This window comes from Vicugna pacos, chromosome 5 (assembly GCF_048564905.1).
Source record: "Vicugna pacos chromosome 5, VicPac4, whole genome shotgun sequence".
In the NCBI taxonomy this organism is placed as follows: Eukaryota; Metazoa; Chordata; class Mammalia; order Artiodactyla; family Camelidae; genus Vicugna; species Vicugna pacos.
In genome coordinates, this window is record NC_132991.1 from 76,640,492 (window position 1) to 76,658,579 (window position 18,088).

At 37.1% G+C, this 18,088-nt stretch overlaps 2 long non-coding RNA genes across 4 annotated transcripts in view; both read right to left on the minus strand.

Moving 5' to 3' along the window:
- LOC140696460 (uncharacterized) overlaps positions 1–18,088 on the minus strand; it is a 62,560-nt gene that overhangs the window by 42,302 nt on the left and 2,170 nt on the right. The window lies entirely within an intron of this gene.
- Positions 471–7,180, minus strand: LOC140696461 (uncharacterized). The gene is made up of 2 exons (XR_012072843.1): positions 7,082–7,180; positions 471–1,049 (listed from the first exon to the last, which is right to left on the minus strand). It is a non-coding gene; the product is annotated as an uncharacterized lncRNA (long non-coding RNA).

An 18,088-nucleotide genomic window follows, 5' to 3' on the forward strand; every position in this document is an offset into this window, starting at 1 on the left:
TAAGATTCATCTGGAAAAATAAAATATTGAGACCAGCTTAAAAAAATGTTAAGGAAAAGAGTAATGAATGAGGACTTGGCTTACTAGATATAAAAACTTTTATGAAACTACAATAATTTAGATGGTATGGTAATAGCACAGGATTTGACAGATTAATGGGGCAGACAAGATAGCCCTGAAATAGTACTAAAAATATATAAAAACTTAATGAAGAATGATAAATGAAAAATCACATACCATAAAAATGCTGGAAGTAACATTGGTGAATATAAAACTGATTTAAAAGCAATAAAATATATCACCAAGGAAAAGATACATAGATTTGACTGCATAATTTTTTAAATTTGTATACCACAGAAATAAAATTAATCTAATGTAACATCAATAATATTTTAAAAGTTAAAAACAAAACTCTGTATCAGAAAACACTATAAAAATATTTAAAAGCAAATTGCAACCTGGGAAAGATATTTGCAACATATACAAGTTAATAACTTTATTGTATAGAAGAAAATTTACATATCAATCAGAAAAATAAGAACATACTATGTATTCATTTCCTGCTGCCATAACAGATTACCACAAAGTTAGTGGCTTAAAACAATCCAAATATATTTCCTTACATATCTGGAGGTCAAAGGTCCAAAGTCAATTTCACAGGGTTGAAGTCAAGATGCCCTAAGGGCTGGTTCTTTCTAGAGGCCCTAGAAGACAGCCCCTTTCCCTGCCTCTTCCAGCTTCTAGAGACACCTGCATTCTTTGCCTCACGGACCCTTCCTTTCTCCTCAATGCTTGCAGTATAGTATCTTCAGGTCTCTCTCTTCTCTGACCTCTGCTTGCATCATCACATTGGCTTTCACATCAACTCATTAGTCTTCCTCTTGTAATGACCCCACCTGTATAATCCAAAATAATCTCCCCATCTCAAGGTCCTTAATTTAAACACATTTATAAAATCGCTTTGCCATGTAAGGCAACATATTCACATCTTGTGGAGATTAGGTTGTGAACATCTTTAGGAGGCCATTATTCAGTGCACCACACATCAACTGAAAATTAGATAAAGAAGTAGAGACAATCAATATACAGAATAAAAAATAAACGGCAAATAAACACGTGCAACACAGATTCGATCTCACTAGTAATCTAACAATTAGAAAATAAAACAATAGTGAAATACTTTTTTTGGCTAACAAATTGACATAGATTTTTCAAAAATGTAATACATGATTCTAGCAAGAGAATAGTTTCTGAACCATTCTAAACAATAGCTAGGTCAGGAACATTCATGTTGTTTAGTTCAACAATTTCATTTCTTAGAATTTTTCTTAAGGAATTAACTTGGGTAGATATTTGAAATACATAACAAGGCTATTACCCACAGTATTTGTAAGAGTAATAAATTGAAGACTATGTCCAATAATAAGGTATTGGTTAAATAAATTGTGATAAGTCTATATGATTGAATATTATGTAGCCATTACAATTAGATCTCCAAAGATTTTTAATATTATTGGAGATATTCTCAAAATATACTTCTGAGGACAAAAAATAAACAGAATACAAAACTGCATATATTATGAAATATATACAAAGAGGAGGCTTATAATGGTTAATTCAGTGTCATGGGATTATGGGTTATTTTTCTTTTCCTTATACTTTATTTTCTATATTTTAAATGATAAATATTATTAGTTTATAATCATAAAACAGGTAATTTTAAAATTCCAACATGAAGGACAACAGATGTCGGACATTGAGCCTTAGAAATCTAAGCTAGATGGAAAATAAAGTATTACATACCCTCAAATGGCAGCTCCCACACATCAGTGGGAGAACAGCCATGCACATTATCCCTTTCAGAAGCAAAGCCAGCTAGCACCATGTGCAAATCAGTGGCTCACAGTTATGCACTGCTGCCAGCAGAGGAGCAGCACAGAACAAGTTGAAGCACAGAACCCAGACTCTGAGTAGAAGCAGGTTTTTGTCCCTGCATTTGGGCCTAGGAAGGATTACGGGCATATTACAGAGCCCTCCGGAGTCAGAAGGGAAGAATCAAGCAATATGAGTTATAATTAAATTCTAACAAAGGAAGAAGAAACAAATTAGAATGGCCGAAGAATATGCCAGATTAACACATCAAACGTAGCACAGTTCACAATGTGACTTTTTTTCCACTTGACCAATTAAAAAAAATTAATACAGGCTTCTAGAAAGAATACTCCTTTCAAAGCATGAGTTCAGGGTACCTGATGATACTCTGTCCATAAGTTAATAGGAAGTTAGCTTAATGACAGCAAGGATGTTTTGCCATAAGTCTGGTGCCTAAAATAGTACCTGGCATCCAGTAGGTACTCAATAGATAATTATTAAATTAAGGTTGGATCAGTAGAATTACTATAAACCTTTTATATTCTACATTCAGGTTAACTGGTTTATTACTTTTATAGGATTTGAAAGCAACCAACCAGAGCCAGGTGTGAGGAATTAATGAACACATCTTGTACACTGGAAGGGATATTACTTTAAGGGAAAATCAGATCTCAGAATCTGGAAAGCAACTCAAAGCTTTTCAAACTTCAGGCCCTTCCATTTAACATGAGAGGACAAACACCTCAGAGCCTAAAGTGAATCATCCAAGGACACACCTAGAATTGACAGTAGAACCAAAGTGGAGGTCTCTTTCCTCTCCCTTGGCCACACTGAGTGCAAGCATCAGATGCTGCCACACAGGTGACTTGGCAGGAGGAGGCACTCCATTGGGCCAGCTATAAGGCTTCTCACCAAATATGACCACCCACCATATTACCCCACACTGTCTACACTCAGGACTTGCCATGCTCATATTACTAACTCTGAACCTTCATATGGGTGACATCACTTCTCTCAAGACTAATGGCAGAGATCCTTTTTCAAGTCAGTTGCCAAGTGATTTTGAAATCAGCTCAAGGAACGTCATTTCCGAGGATGCTGAATATCACAAGCCCAACAGACTTCCTGCTCCTTATAATTGTGTTGTTCATCCTTGAAGTCTCTGTATTTGACATTTTGCCATTGTCGGCTCATTAAATAAATTACTTATTAAAATAAAAGAGCATCCCTGCAGTAAGTGCCTGGCCTGCTGACATCCAGCTGAGGAATGATGCCAATAGTTTTTCTGCTTTGTCTGATTGTACAAGTCAGCTTGGCTGCACTCGCCAGTCCCCAAGGAGCCCCCACAGAGGTTGGGGGCACACAGAAAGGAGGCACACAGGATGAGGGCATGGGGTGCCTGGCAAGGCCATCTATGCTTACAATGAAGGGAGACACTTCAACAAATTGGGGGCCAAAAACTGAATATGCCATCGCAGGCCACTTACTGTTCTTAGTGAAAATCTATTATTTAGGATTATCTTTTTTTTATATTCAAGAAGAAGAGTTAGGCAAATAGAATGACAGGATCTCTCATAGAAAGATGTTGACAGTAGCCCACCAGGCAGACACAGGGACACCACCATGAGGAACAAACATCAAGGCAAAAGAAAGACTTGAATCCCTCACTTCTCACTTCAAAACTTTTCTTTCCAAAACTAAAATTCAAGCAGTAAATATAATACATTAAGGATGAGATGCCCCCACCACCTCCAGCCTTTCTCCTGTTCCCCTGGATGTGAAGCAGCAAATGTAGATGTCTGTGATTCTGTGCAAGGAAAACTGGAGCAGATAAAGTCTGAGCTGAGCTGGGAATATGATAAATATTTTCATGGACTGCTGAGTCTCACTAATTGAATACTTTAATGAAAGCTGAGCTTCCTTTTTGTAACTTCCAACACCCGTTTAACCCTCACAACTTGGTATGGGCAATTTTTTAAACAAATGAATGATCCTGGAGAATCTCTTTATTTTCAAACAGATGATCCAGTAGTAAACTGATAATGGCTCCTAATAGAGAAAGGACCACTGCTTTTTCCTGCTGCCTTCAGACCCACTAATAAAGAGAATTTCTTTCCTGTATCCACTCAAAATGAAATTATCATTAATTGAACATTTAAGTACTAAGGAAACACCCACTAGAACTTTCACACTTCTCCCCCACCATAATACTCTACCAATTCCTCTGCTAACATACTAGGTGGAAAGATGTCTCTTCCTATTGTACCTAAACAAATCAGTGTACAGGAAAGTGATTTATCATTCATGAAAAGCAATCAGATTGCTTGGGGCTGACAGCTGTTCCCAAAATGCAGCTGAGAAACAGACCTTTGGCAAAGTGTAAAATTTGGAACAAAATCTTATTACTGCACTTCAGCTGGCAACAAAAGAGGCTGATAGTGAGCTTAATAAACAAAATATCATGCAGCCCAAAATGTATTAGCTAGTCTACAGTTATGAACGAAAAATGATCACCTTCCCCATTTTTTTCTAACTTACTTTCAGTCAAACAAAACACCTAGGAAAAGTAAAATATTCTCTTTAGGATTTTTTCTCTAAGATTTAGGCAAATTTTTGGTAAAAACTTTTTTTCCACACAATTCATTATGGAAAATAGACCAGAAAAAAAAACTGATGAAACGTGTATAGAGGTTAAAAAGGGACACAGCTTTTACTAGAAAAGGAAGAATTCCAGTATATTCTGGCCTCTAAGCCGTAATTCATTTCATTTCCCTTGTCGAGAATGCTTTCCCATAACTCTCTGCTTGTCTAAGATCTAACTGTCCTTTCAAACAAAATATAGATCCTCATCTAACCTCTCAAATGCAACAATTCTGAGATGACTGTTCTGACCCTCGATCTCACCTTCCTTTGAACTCTCATACCATTTCTTTCAGCAGCCCACCACCCTGCCCTCCCTCCCGTGTCCCCTCATCATCTCTAACCTCTTTCTTTCCCCCGCTCACTTCCCATTCAGTTACACTGAACTCCTTGTCCTATCCAAAGCAAAATGTGGGGTTTTTTTCCTTCATATTTTCATGTTTCTTTAAACACTGGTTCCTTGGCAAAGAGATGTCCTTTACCCCTTCCTACTGACCCATCATATTCAGTCTTTGAGACTAGTTCAAATGTCCATTTCTTCCTTCATTCAATAAACATTTAATACGCTTCTTTGATGATTCTTGCCCTAAACTAATAGCAGGTGGTTAAGATATAAAGACACAACCTCCACTTTAAATACATCCATATATTCTTAGTATTAAAGACCCAAATCCTTAACCTCTTCTAATGTCACAGTGTCATGTGGCCCTGACTCTTACTAGCCTAACCATCTGTCACTCCTCCCTTATATCCATGGGCTCCAGCCATATCAGCTTTATCTCATATTCTCAAACTCTATGCTCCCTCCAACCACAGGACTTTACACATCCTATTCCCTCTCATCATGCCTTCATCTTTGACTAGATAACTCCTGCTCGGCTTTACTTCTCAGCCCCCACATTCCTTTCTCAGGAATATGTTCTTCAAGCTTTTTGAAAGGTCCAATTCTCTTCTTAAGTACTCTTATAGTACCGTGTAAGTCTTCTTTAAAACCATCTGGCAGTTTTAATTTTATGATGTGTACTTGCCTCTTTGCTTAATGCCTGCTTCTTCCATAAGGCTAATAGCTGCATTTAACATAAATTTTCTGTCAGTTTATCGGTAAATCCTCAGGACCTAAAACAGTTTCTGTACATGTTAATATTCAATAGATATTTGTGGAATAACTGACCCCCAAAAATGGATATGTGAAATAAAAGGTCCAGTGGGTAAGACAACAACAAGTCCCTTGCAATAGAATGTATGATGGAGGGAGCCATGTATGATACAAGACCCCTGAAGAAGGCCTGATTTAACAGGAGCCCACTGATCATTTTTACAGAAACAATTTTTTCTGACCATCAGACAGATGATCAGAAGTCAGACTGAAATCAAGGGCTGAACAGGAAATGAAAATGGACACAGTAAGTGAAGGCTTTTCTTTCAAGAAGTTTTACTGTAGGGTGGCTAGAGGAAAGATCTAGAATGGAGAGGATTTTTTTTTTTGAGATTGAAAAACATGTATGTGCTGATGGAATAGAGTTAGAGAGATGAAGAAACTGGATAATTGATGAATCTCGACTCCTGATGATCTGGAGGGAATAGGAGGTGGAACAGAGGTAAAAGTAACTATTCATAGAAGGAAAAGGGGCCCCCTTTCTATTAGGTAAGAGAGAGGGATGTTAAAAATGTGTAGGAATTCAACATTTATTCAACAAATATTCATTGAGCATGTCACGTAAGAGGAATAGAGTATGTCTGTGGAGGGAGTGGAATGGGATTCAAGGATAAAGAGGGAAGCCTTATTGAGAAAATGACAACTAAGCAAAGACATAAAAAAGAAAAGTGGATTAGCCATGCCAACATCTCGAAGAACAGTGATTCAGACAAACAGATCAGCTAGTTCAAAGGTTCTGAGGTGGGAGCATGCCTAGCATTTAGAAAGAAGACCAGAAATTGATGGTGTTGCATACTAATGGTTTCTAACTTTTCTTTGTGAAGCAAAGAAAGTTATCTGTTGACAGAGGAACTGAGGCTGGGTTGAGAAGAGTAGTAGAAGTCTGTATTAGCTGCTATTGAAAAAAGAAGAGGGAACTTATATGGGATGTATAAAGAACTTCTGGCAGCACTGAAGATTAGAGAACAAAGTTTGAAGTCCATGTATTTGCACTGGCACCAATCTCATTCCATAGTCCAGTCCTACGAGCCAAGAAGGGGAAAGGTGAACTGATCCAAAGAGAGGACAAAAATCCCAAGAAATTGGTGAGAGAATGATTCCCATGACAAATTGTGGAGTTAGAAAATAAAGGAAGTGATGCCAAAAATAGAAAAGATACACTCAGTAAAATGGAGAAAACCTTCTTCCTTCCAAGAGCTAGGCACTCCCTCTTGTGCTTCCACAGCAAGTTACACATATATCAATTGCTATATTAATTATGTCGCACTAGATTATACTTGTTCGTAAGAACACTTCACTCTCCTCTGGACCTCACCCACAGCTTTGCCCAATGCTTGATCAAGAGTTGGCACTTAGTATGCATTCACTGACTTAAATAATTAATTAAGTAATATAGCATTCATGTTGTGCTACCTTTTATACTACTTGTCTTTCCACACATATGATCTGTCTTCTCTACTGTATTATGTAGGTTAAAAACAGGAATCATGCCTGCACTTCTTTGTTTCCCTAGGAGGGTGCCCTAGAAATAGAAGAAACTCAATAATTTTTTGTTATTGCTGTTGAAGGGGAAAAAATGATTAAGACAGTAAAGCAAGGTCAATTTCTGGAGTTCTCTCCCTGAAGCAGTCATAAACTTGTAGTTGAGTAATTGTAAAGTTTTGAGACTAGAGCAGAAAAAATGATGTAATCAGAAGAACTGCAGTGACAAGTGTTGAAAAAGATGATCCTAGAGATAAATGGCTCCTTGTGTCTCCAACATCACTAAGCACTTCTAGAAAATTATTTCCCAGGACAGAACCATCCCTAGGGTTAAGAAGGGCATTTTATAAAATCAGCACAGCTTGCTGGAACTACCCTTCAGGACAATGATTCTCCGACCGTGGTATGAGTATCCTCAGGAGAACTGAAGGTGATTTTGGAGATATGAGGAGCTCCCGGGTAAACATGGTACATTTCTGAAATATTACTAGTTGTCAAATTAAAACATACTATTAACATCAAAAGAACCGCAGCTATATTATGAGATAAAATGTAAATTCTGAGTGAATTTTAATGATAAATATGAAACTGTACATAAGGTAAGCTAAACCTCTCCTCTTAGACCTAGTGCATGATACTGGGTTCAGAGTTAGAGGTCAAGAAGTGGTCTTCATTTTCCTTAGCTATTCGAGCACTTCACTAGGTGAATTTGGGAACCACTGCATTATCACTACCAGATCCTTACTGATGTCACTTAACAACAAGCAACTTCATAAGTCAATTGAATTTTTAAGTTGGTCTTACCGCCGGCGAGAAAATGCCCTGTGAAGACAGCTTTCTCACTCCCAGTCCGAGTACATCCCTTTCAATAAACGCAGAAATTGTCCTTCAGGTACAATACAATCTTATGTGAGTACAGGCAGTGCAAATCAAATAAACACAAAACAATTCATAAAAAAAATTCTTAAAAAAATTTTATTTTCATTTACTTGGATCCTCCCAAAAGCTTTAACTAAAATGTTCATTTTGTTAACCCAGTATAGATCCAGCCCTACATCCACAAATTCACCAAACTGGAAAGTTAATTCCATGCTTTAGCATGCATACTGCAATGATACTGACCCAAGTTTTTAGTAGGCTTTTTCTCTCCTTCACCCACTAATTTTCTACTTCTGTGTTAATGGTCTTATGATAAGTGTGCCCTCTATTATAATCTTAAATTGCACTTAGCAGAAGGTATATATAAATTATAAATTAAAATACAAATAGAAAAGTTGAATATTTGAGGTAGAGAATAAAAAAGAACATGGACAGTTCCTTCCTCACAAATTCATGCTCCTCAAACATCCATGGCTACCCATCAAAACTCTTCCAACCACAAGCCCCAGGAGAAGAGGGCTCCTACAGGTAGAAATGCACATTTTAAAGTGGTTTTACCTGCTCAGAGAAAAAAAAATGTATAAAGAAAACAAAAAGAGAGAGATTTACAATGTTATTTTTTGTACAACACTCCACCAAAAGCCAAGAGTAAAGAACAAAGGATACCTGGGGATAACTTCTTAGAAACTTAGAATTAATTATGTTTAATCTCAAACTTCTGCTTTCTCCCTAAAATATGTACATCATTAAATCATTAAAATTCAATATTCAAACATATATGTGGATTTTATCTAAATTAAATTTAGATGAATTTTCATTTATGTTTCTTTAATCCACTTATGTATTTATTACTTGATCATCAGAACATTAGCTAATGATTTCCAAGGATTGAACTGTACAATTAGGCTTTTTATAAATCTCACGAATTTTTTTTTACTATCTTGATTATTTGAATGTTAGTCATTTTAATCAAATCACCTTATTCAATTGCCAAATGAGCCATTTTAATGGAAAGAGCTGAAATGTATTTAAAGGAAACCACAATAAACTTAAAAATTGCTCTCATTGGTCTTAATATGGAAATAATTTAGACCCATTTGGTGTAGGTTTAGGTATTTTTTAATCAGCAGGATAAACTAAATTATTCAACAGCAAATACCTGGAAAGTTTTCCTCCCTGCAATTACCCTGGTTAAGCAATCAAGGCACAGTCCCAGAGATCTCCTACCCAATTTACACTAAGACTTGGTTTCAGAAAGCCTACTTCCCTTCATTCTTTTCTCTCTCAAACTCAGTGTATTTTTCAAGGACTTTCACTGCCAACTGCCTCTCCTTATTTTTAGAGCACACTTCTTCATGGAGTACTTACTAGTATTTTCCCTCAATTATCCTTCCCTCTTTCAGATTTACCTAGAAGGGTTTCCTGCCAGGTATCCTTCTTCCAAGACAAGTACAACACAATCCTAACAGCTGCCTTAATAGTCTCACAAAAGCCCAAGGTGTTTGAAAAGTGCCTGTGTGTGTTCAGCGTAATTTGAGTCTCAATATTGGCTTTGATTCCACACTCTCCACACAGAACCAAATAAAAAGAGACAGGTAGAAAGTCCCAATTTAAGCTAACCACTTCTATGTAATTTCACTTGAATTATTTCAAATTGGATTTCTATTTTAGCATGTATTTGCATATTTATTATTGGGCTCAGAAGTAAACTGCTGTAACTGCCTCTGAACTCTCTTTACTCATCAAGGAAAGAGTAAAATACAATTAGATTTTGACACAGATGAATTTGTGTTTATTAAAGCATAATCTGAAATAGATGTAAAAGATTCCCCAAATTCGGAATTATATCTCGAGTATAAAGCCTAACTAGTATTTACGTGTAATATGTGCCACGTGCCAGTTTAAATCTCACTCAGTCCGCTCTGCTCCCAGCCTGATATGTGCAGGCCCTGGTCAGTAATGTCCTAGACAGGAAATGTAGTTGTCTCTCCTTTCCTTTATTGTATTCATGACAAAGATAGGCCACGGACACCTTGCAGGGGGGTAGTCCAAGAAATGTGTAGAGTCCAAACAAACCAGTGGAGAAACTAAGGGAGACTAGAAGAGGAAAAACCAATTTTTTTCCACCCTTCCCTCATTCTTCCTTTCCTGCACGAACACATATGGTATCTACTGTGACCTGTACTTAATGGAGGTGCTCAATAAATGTTAAATTAGCAAAGTAAGCAGGCAAGTAAAAGCAGAACCACTCTTAGACCCAGGTTAAGAGGAACCTCAACTTTAAAGGGAGCCACGCTTAAGAGGGGTCCCACTCAGGCTCTCCTCTAGCTGCATCTCTCCCCTTGGGGTCAAGGGGACATGTCTACCTGGAGCCTGTACCCATCCCCCACACTGACCATGCTCTGGGAGTGGAAGACCTTAAAGTTCCCTGCCTATATAGCCCCAAGCCACTCCCAGTGCCTGCCTAGGCCTCCCCCCAGGGCCTGCCCTCTCAAGAGCCAACCAAACTGTCGTGCACACTTCCAGAGTGGCCAAGGAGCAGCTGACTGGCAGGGGTGAGGGAGTGGCATTGGCCAGAGCTTGACCTGTAAGCTCCATGTTTAACATGCATGTATGGGAGGTCCCCGCCAAGAGCTGGAGGAGCCAGAGGTGGGAAAAGAAAAAGCAGTAGCTGGGTGCGGGGTCCCAGGAGTGGGCTCTCCCAGAACCACCATCTTCTAACTCAAAATTCTGAGGAGTCTGAGAATTCTAAATTCCAACACTTCTCCCTCATTACAAGGGTGTATTTCTCAATGCAGGAGAACAGAAAATACTTTTAACAGCTTGTAAACTTGTCTTATAATTTTTAAATACTTTAGTAAACAGCCTTCATTTGTACTCTTGCCCCAGGCTCCACGAACGTTAGAAACAGGTTCCTTAATGCAGAGAGGGAAGGAAAGAGGTGGGAAGAAGAATGGGGGAAAGCAGGAGAGAAAGAAGTAACATGAGCTGCTTACCAGACAAGGATTAGGTATATTATCTTGATAGACTGTACTCAGTGCCCAGTAAAATACCTGAATATTTCAGGTGTTTAATATAAATCTGGTGAATGAACAAATCATCGTAGTAACGAGGAAACCAGGCTAACTCTGCTGCAGTCATAGCTATGACCACACTAGGGATGACAAACCTTTCCAACATGACCTGCCGACTGCTGATCCAGGCATCTGATCCCAACCTCAAGCGTAAAAAAGACAAAATCGGTAACTAATCTGTTGTGTGTATGCAAGAACTCTCCTGACAGATCCACAAACCCTGTCACCAAAGAATGAATTGGCCCCCCAGGAAAACATCCTCACATCTTAGGTTTCAGGCAGACCAAATAATCAAAACAAACAGGAAGGCCAGATTCAAGACTTCTGAAATTGTTACCCAGACAGAGATGAAAACCATAAATTTGGCAAGGACAATGAAGCTAAAGGAGTCAGATGTTGGAATATTTCAAAGCGAAAACTGATTTGAACACTGAGTGTGGCTAGTAATATTGCTAATTCAGATATGCCTGCTTAAACATTTAAAACTTCTGTTTTTATATACAAGCATAACTGAGTGAAAAAGCGTTTTCATCTTTCTCTCCTGCCACCTCCTGTACCCCACCTCCATTTATCTACACAGAGGTTCTCAGTCCTCCTCAAATCTAGAATCACTTGGAAGCATTTAAAATACACCAGTGCCCGGGCCCCACCTATAAAAAATCTGATTAAACTGAGAAGAGGGACTGGGAATTGGTATTATTTAAAATTGTTCCAGGCTATTCTAATGTGTAATCTAGGATGGGAACTACTGAGCCCAGGGAGTATAGCAGTTTGGTTCATTAACCTGGTAACAGTATTCTCTGCCTGGAGGCGAAAAAAAGAGAAAAAATCTAGGAAGGAGTGAAGATTCTCTGAGGAGGTGACCTGGAAAGTATCAATCCAAGGAGATGGCTATTATTACAACATAGAGTTTTGGTTTCCAATTATATCCCCTTGCTTTATTTGTTGAAATAATTCATTCTGTGTTTGAATGACTCACTTTCAAATTTTTCAAAATCACTGATTTGTATTTCAATTTTCCAGAATAGTAACTGTCCCTTCATATTTAGACTCATCTGAGTATTTAATGTTACTCTCAATTCTCCGAGCCATACTCATAGTACGGATGTTAATAGATGTTGAATAATACCATTCTTCTCTGCAGATCAGCAATTTCAGTGAGCCTAAGAATCCTGATGATGTTTGATAAAATTCACTCTCTAAGCTCCACCCAGAGTTCTCATTCAGTAAATCTGCAAAGGGACTTGGGGGTTTGCATTTTTAGCAAGTTCTTCAGATAATTCTGCTATTGCTGATTAGCAGGCAACCCTCCGGAGAAGCACTGCCCTCGGGGCTCCAGGTCTGTGGATAATCACTAGACATGGAAGAGTTTTTCACTTTCTACCATGCTCGAGAATTCTGTAAAGCAATGGCACAGACATTCCAATTCCCTCAGTCATAGGGAACTGATTACAAATAGCTTGAACTCCTTTACTTTCAATTATGTTAGAGAATACCACCCATCTCAGAGTCCATGGTATACTCAAACCAACTCTTACGAAATCCTGGTAAACTGACTCAACTTTATGTGAAATCCTTGAGCTGATTCCTTACCTTACTATCTTTAAATACAGGACATAATACAATATATTTATAAGTTAATTAATGATAAGCAAACATATGCCAGAGACAAACATAGTACTGAAAGTTTCAAACTGCTCAGCTTACAATGATATCTCAATAATCATGAAGATTCCACTGTCATTTCCTTATTTGGGGTACTTTTCCTCAATTATAGAGGCTAATAAACTTGGTAAGGCACCACGTGCTCTTTTAAAGCCATACGGGTTACTTCCCAACCTCTTGGTTCTTTTAAATTGCTGGTGATTTTTTTCCACTCGTTTCCCAGGTATCAGTGCAAACTGATACACATACTTACCTTGCAGAAAACTGACCTTCATTTCTCAAAAGCAAAGGCTGGCAGCTGTGCAGTGATATCTGCAATTGTTAAACATGTCCTAGGTCCAAACAGTACTTCATGATTTTTTTAATTTACTCTCTACAATTCTTTAAGGTAGGTAATATTATCTCCGTTTTACAGGTATGGAGAGCAAGGTTGAGAGAGCTTCTTTCCCCAAGGTCACTCAATTAGTAAGTAGTTGAGAATAGAACCCAGGTGTTCTGAATATTCATCCAATTCTCCTTCCACTGCATTACACTGCCAGTCATCTGGCCCTGCTAGTTCAACTGTACCCAAGCATTCCAGGTATTTTTTAATTACTTCTTTCCCAGTCCTAGGTGGCCTTCCAATCTCCTCTCACAGCTGAGACTCATCCTAGCCAAGTGTTCAAATTTATATAAAAGGTAAAAATGAAAACTACATTAAAAGCTTCTGCCATTTCACTGTCCTCCATCACTACCCTTTCCTTTCCTATCTAAGGGTGGTGTTTTCCTGGCTTCTTCTCCTCTTTATTATATTCATCATCTCTAAGTATTAGAATTGGCCACAACTGTGTGATTGGCACCATGCTAGGTGCTACTGTGGACACAACAAAATGACAGTCTCAGAGTGCCAATCTCACACTGGCAATGGCTGATAAACAGGAGGGGAAGTAGATGTGGGCAGGAGGAGCTGGCCAAAATTAACTAAAATATGTGTGTGCTTTGACAAGGACCAGGTGCAGAATGGATGGCTAGGAGGCAGAGGTAGGGGATTCTGCTCTCCTAGTCCCCAAAGCCTGGCTGCTAATCTATACCATCCCTAGGAGTGGAGATGGAGGCTCAAAAATGTGATTACTACATGTGATGCCAATCAACAGACACTAACGGCTGCTGAGATGGGTACCAACTCTGGGCTTCTTGGGGAAAGCTCTCCCTGGCTCACCTCCAAGGTATCAGTCGTCCCCTGGCATCACCAGCTGTCTCTCATCTCTACCATAACATGTATCAATTTTAACCATTTTTGGACTGTATTTCATGTCCAGTTGTTAAAGTTCATCTATTGCAAGACCTCAACATTTGAAGACAATTACAATTTTAGCCAACAGAAACTATTTAATCAATAAATAATTATTGTGCATCCATAATATATATGGAAGTCACTGTGCTCGGGGATAAGGAAAGAGACATGACATGACACAGATGTTTCCTGATCTCATGGAGCTGATATTCTAGCTACTCGGAATTTTAGCTATCATTGCAAAAAAAAAACACAAAACTTTCACATAATTGTTTATCCATCTCCCATCAGTGTATAGTGTGGAATCATATGACTAGAGAAGTGGAATTTTTACTTTAATATTCCAATGCCTGGAGAATCTGTTTAATGGGTGTTGGAAGGAGGCCTGAGCACTGACACTACTTGAAAACTCCCTCAGATAACTGAGTATACCTCAGGAGTTGAGAACCATCTCTGTTCCAGTGTTTCCTACCTCTGCTGGGTCCTAAGAATCACATGGGCATATGATTAAACCTGGGCCCCAAATCCAGTAAATCAGAATAAGATGGCTGGGAGTCTGTATTTCTAGCAAGCATTCCAGTTTATAACTGGATCAATTTGGAAAACACTGACTTTTCTCAAAAATAAAATGAACTGTCTATTGACATGTGAATCAATCCATCATAAATTCTAACTTCTAAATTAAATTTTTAAAATTTATAATCAGTCTTTCACTATTAATGAACTAGAGTTTGCCTTTATAATAAATATGCTACTGTTGTATGAAATGTCAAAATGAAGTACAATTTGTTTTCTTTTTTTTATTGAACTGTAGTCAGTTTACAATGTTGTGTCAATTTCTGGTGTACAGCATGTTTGAGTCATACATACACATACTTATATTCATTTTCATATTCTTTTTCATTATAGGTTACTACAAGATATTGAGTATAGTTCCCTGTGCTGTACAGAAGAAACTTGTTGTATATCTGTTTTATATATAGTAGTTAGTACCTGCAAATCTCAAACTCCCAATTTATCCCTTCCCACCCACTTTCCCCCCTTGGTAACCATAAGTTTGCTTTCTATGTCTGTGAATCTGTTTTTGTTTTGTAAATAAGTTCATTTGTGTCTTTTTTTTTTTCAGATTCCACATATAAGTGATATCATACAGTATTTTTCTTTTTCTTTCTGGCTTACTTCACTTAGAATGACAATCTCCAGGTCCATCCATGTTGCTTCAAATGGCATTATTTTATTCTTTTTTATAGCTGAACAGTATTTCATTGTATAAATATACCACAATTCCTTTATCTATCATCTATCAATGGACATTTATGTTGTTCCCATGTCTTGCCTATTGTAAATAGTGCTATGAACACTGGGTTGCATGTATATTTTTGTATTAGAGTTCCCTCCAGATATATCCCCAGGAGTGGAATTGCTGGATCATAGGGTAAGTCTATTTTTAGTCTTTTGAGGAATCTCCATACTGTTTTCCATAATGGCTGCACCAAACTACATTCCTACCAACAACATAGGAGGGTTTCCTTTTTTCCACACCCTCTCCAGCATTTATCGTTTGTGGACTTTTGAATGATGGCGATTCCGACCGGTGTGAGGTAATACCTCATTGTAGTTTTCATTTGCATTTCTCTGATAATTAGCAATACTGAGCATTTTTTATGTGCCTATTGGCCACTTGTATGTCTTCAATGGAGAATTGTTTGTTTAGGTCTTCTGCCCATTTTTGGATTGGGTTGTTTGCTTTTTAGTTATTAAGTTGTGTGAGCTGTTTATATATTCTGAAAATTAAACCCTTGTCAGTGGCAACATTTGCAAATATTTTCTCCCATTCCATAGGTTATCTTTTTGTTTTGCTTATGGTTAGAATGAAGTAGAATTAAGATAAATATGCCCCTATGTGTTATTGGCCTTTAAAGAGTCAAATAAAAAATGGACCTTGTCCTGGCATTAACACAATTACAAATCAGTTTGTTAAAATTTGTTTGGATTTAGAGCATCTGATTTCTTGATCACAAACTAACCTAAACATTTCTTATTAAATGAAATTTAGTCATGACTTGAAATATTTGAAGAAAAGCAATCATCCAGAAAATTAAGGTCAACCCAAAACAGATGGCATCTATGAAATAGGGTGTTAAATTCTCTGTTATGCCAAGTGAAAAAATTAAACAAAATCTGTTAGAAGACACTCCTTCTGAAATTTATATGTCTTATCTGGGAATGCATATATATTTTTTAATAACCCAGACTTTTTAAACAGTAGCAGATCTTTCATGTTTCCTTCCAAGACTTCTGTCATTTGAAAATAAAGTTTCAAGAATCATCGTTTTTGGAGGAAATACATTTTCATGTTACAAATATGTTAGGATTTCTCAGGGCCCATTACATAACCTACATTTCCATTTACATCCATTAGAAAGAAAACATCTTTTTGCTTTCTTACTATCCCTTTAAAGGACTTTATCTTCAGCCTAGTGCTACTTTTGGAGAAAAACTTTTCCCAATTATGATGTATAAGGCAAAAAAGTATGTTCTCAAGTCTCAGATGACTAAGCCATGTAGACCCCCAGGAAAAGGTAGGGAGAATAAATGACACTGGCAAGGGAACCAAATGGTTTTGGTGATGACAAAAACAACAGATACTGTTCCGGGGCACCAAACACAATGAAGCAAACAGTTACTGCTGTAGAGCTTTTTCATCATTCATTTCCACTACAACTTTCTATCTTTCAGATATAATGAGCAACCCCGAGAATTTTTCATTTATGAATGCAGAAAACCTCTTTCTAGGGCACTAGAATGTGAAAGGCATGAATAAGGATGAAGAAATGGGCATTTTCATTTTGATTGGAGCTAAGTAGTTTAAAAAATGATAATGGGATTGAAAATGTATTTAATAAAAAATTATGCTGTGAATAATAAATCAGGTATTGTAATTCTGACATTAAATCATTTTCTAGAATATCTGTTTTTCAGTAGAATATGAGTTCAAAACTAAGAACTAGAAAAGACATCAGATATTTTTCTATCCTGAATGAATTTTTTTCTTTGTAGAAAAAATAAAAAGCAAAGCCATGCCCTAAATTTATATTTATGGATAATGTTTTATATAGCTCTAAAGCTGAATATATTGTGAAATGTTTTACAAATATTAATTCACTAATCACTACTAAATTCCTTTGTAGATTATAGCAAAAATACTTTTAAAATAAGCCATACCCTTGTCCTGCCTTCCAAATGGCTCTTCTTGTACTGGGCTCTACAATGAAGAGCTGATATTTCACGACTATTCAAGTTCCTAGGAGGAATTTCATCTTTTCCTGACTAATGATACCATTTGTTCCAAACATCTGATTTCCAAGTCACAGAATAAATGATTCACAGTATGGATTTATTCCAACATAATTTGCTCTCAAACTATACTTGCTGACATCTCACTGAAATCTAATAATGTGGAAAGATACACGTTATATTAGTAAATAAAATAGCAACTTATTGAATAACTACATGGTACCAAAATATATAAATATATACCTATAGCTATAGCTGTCAATGTCTGAAAGGAATTATAGTTGTTAAACACTTGTTTCAACAATGAACATGGCTTCCTGTTGTAATTTAAATGTGTTTATTTTACTTATGGTATATATTGGTGAGATATACATCTGGTAACATAAGAGATAAAGTAGTAGTCGAGATTATCACACTTAATTATATTTAAATGAATTCTAAAATAAACAAAGTATCAAAGTATCCAAAAAACTGGAGTTAGATTTGTCATCTCAATTTCCAAGACCCTGATTCAGCACTTAGGCTCCTTCATCTCCTCACAAATATTCAAGACTAACCAGTGCCCTTCTGGATGTGTGCTGGATACCTGAGAGTGCCCATGGTGTACCATCTTTCCCACAACATGGGTAAAACAAACCTGAATCCCAGCCTCAAGGAGTTCAAAAGAAAAAAGATGCCATGTTCACAAATAACGACTATAAAAACAATATAGGATAAGTTCCTTAAAAGGAATAAAACGATAATGTTATG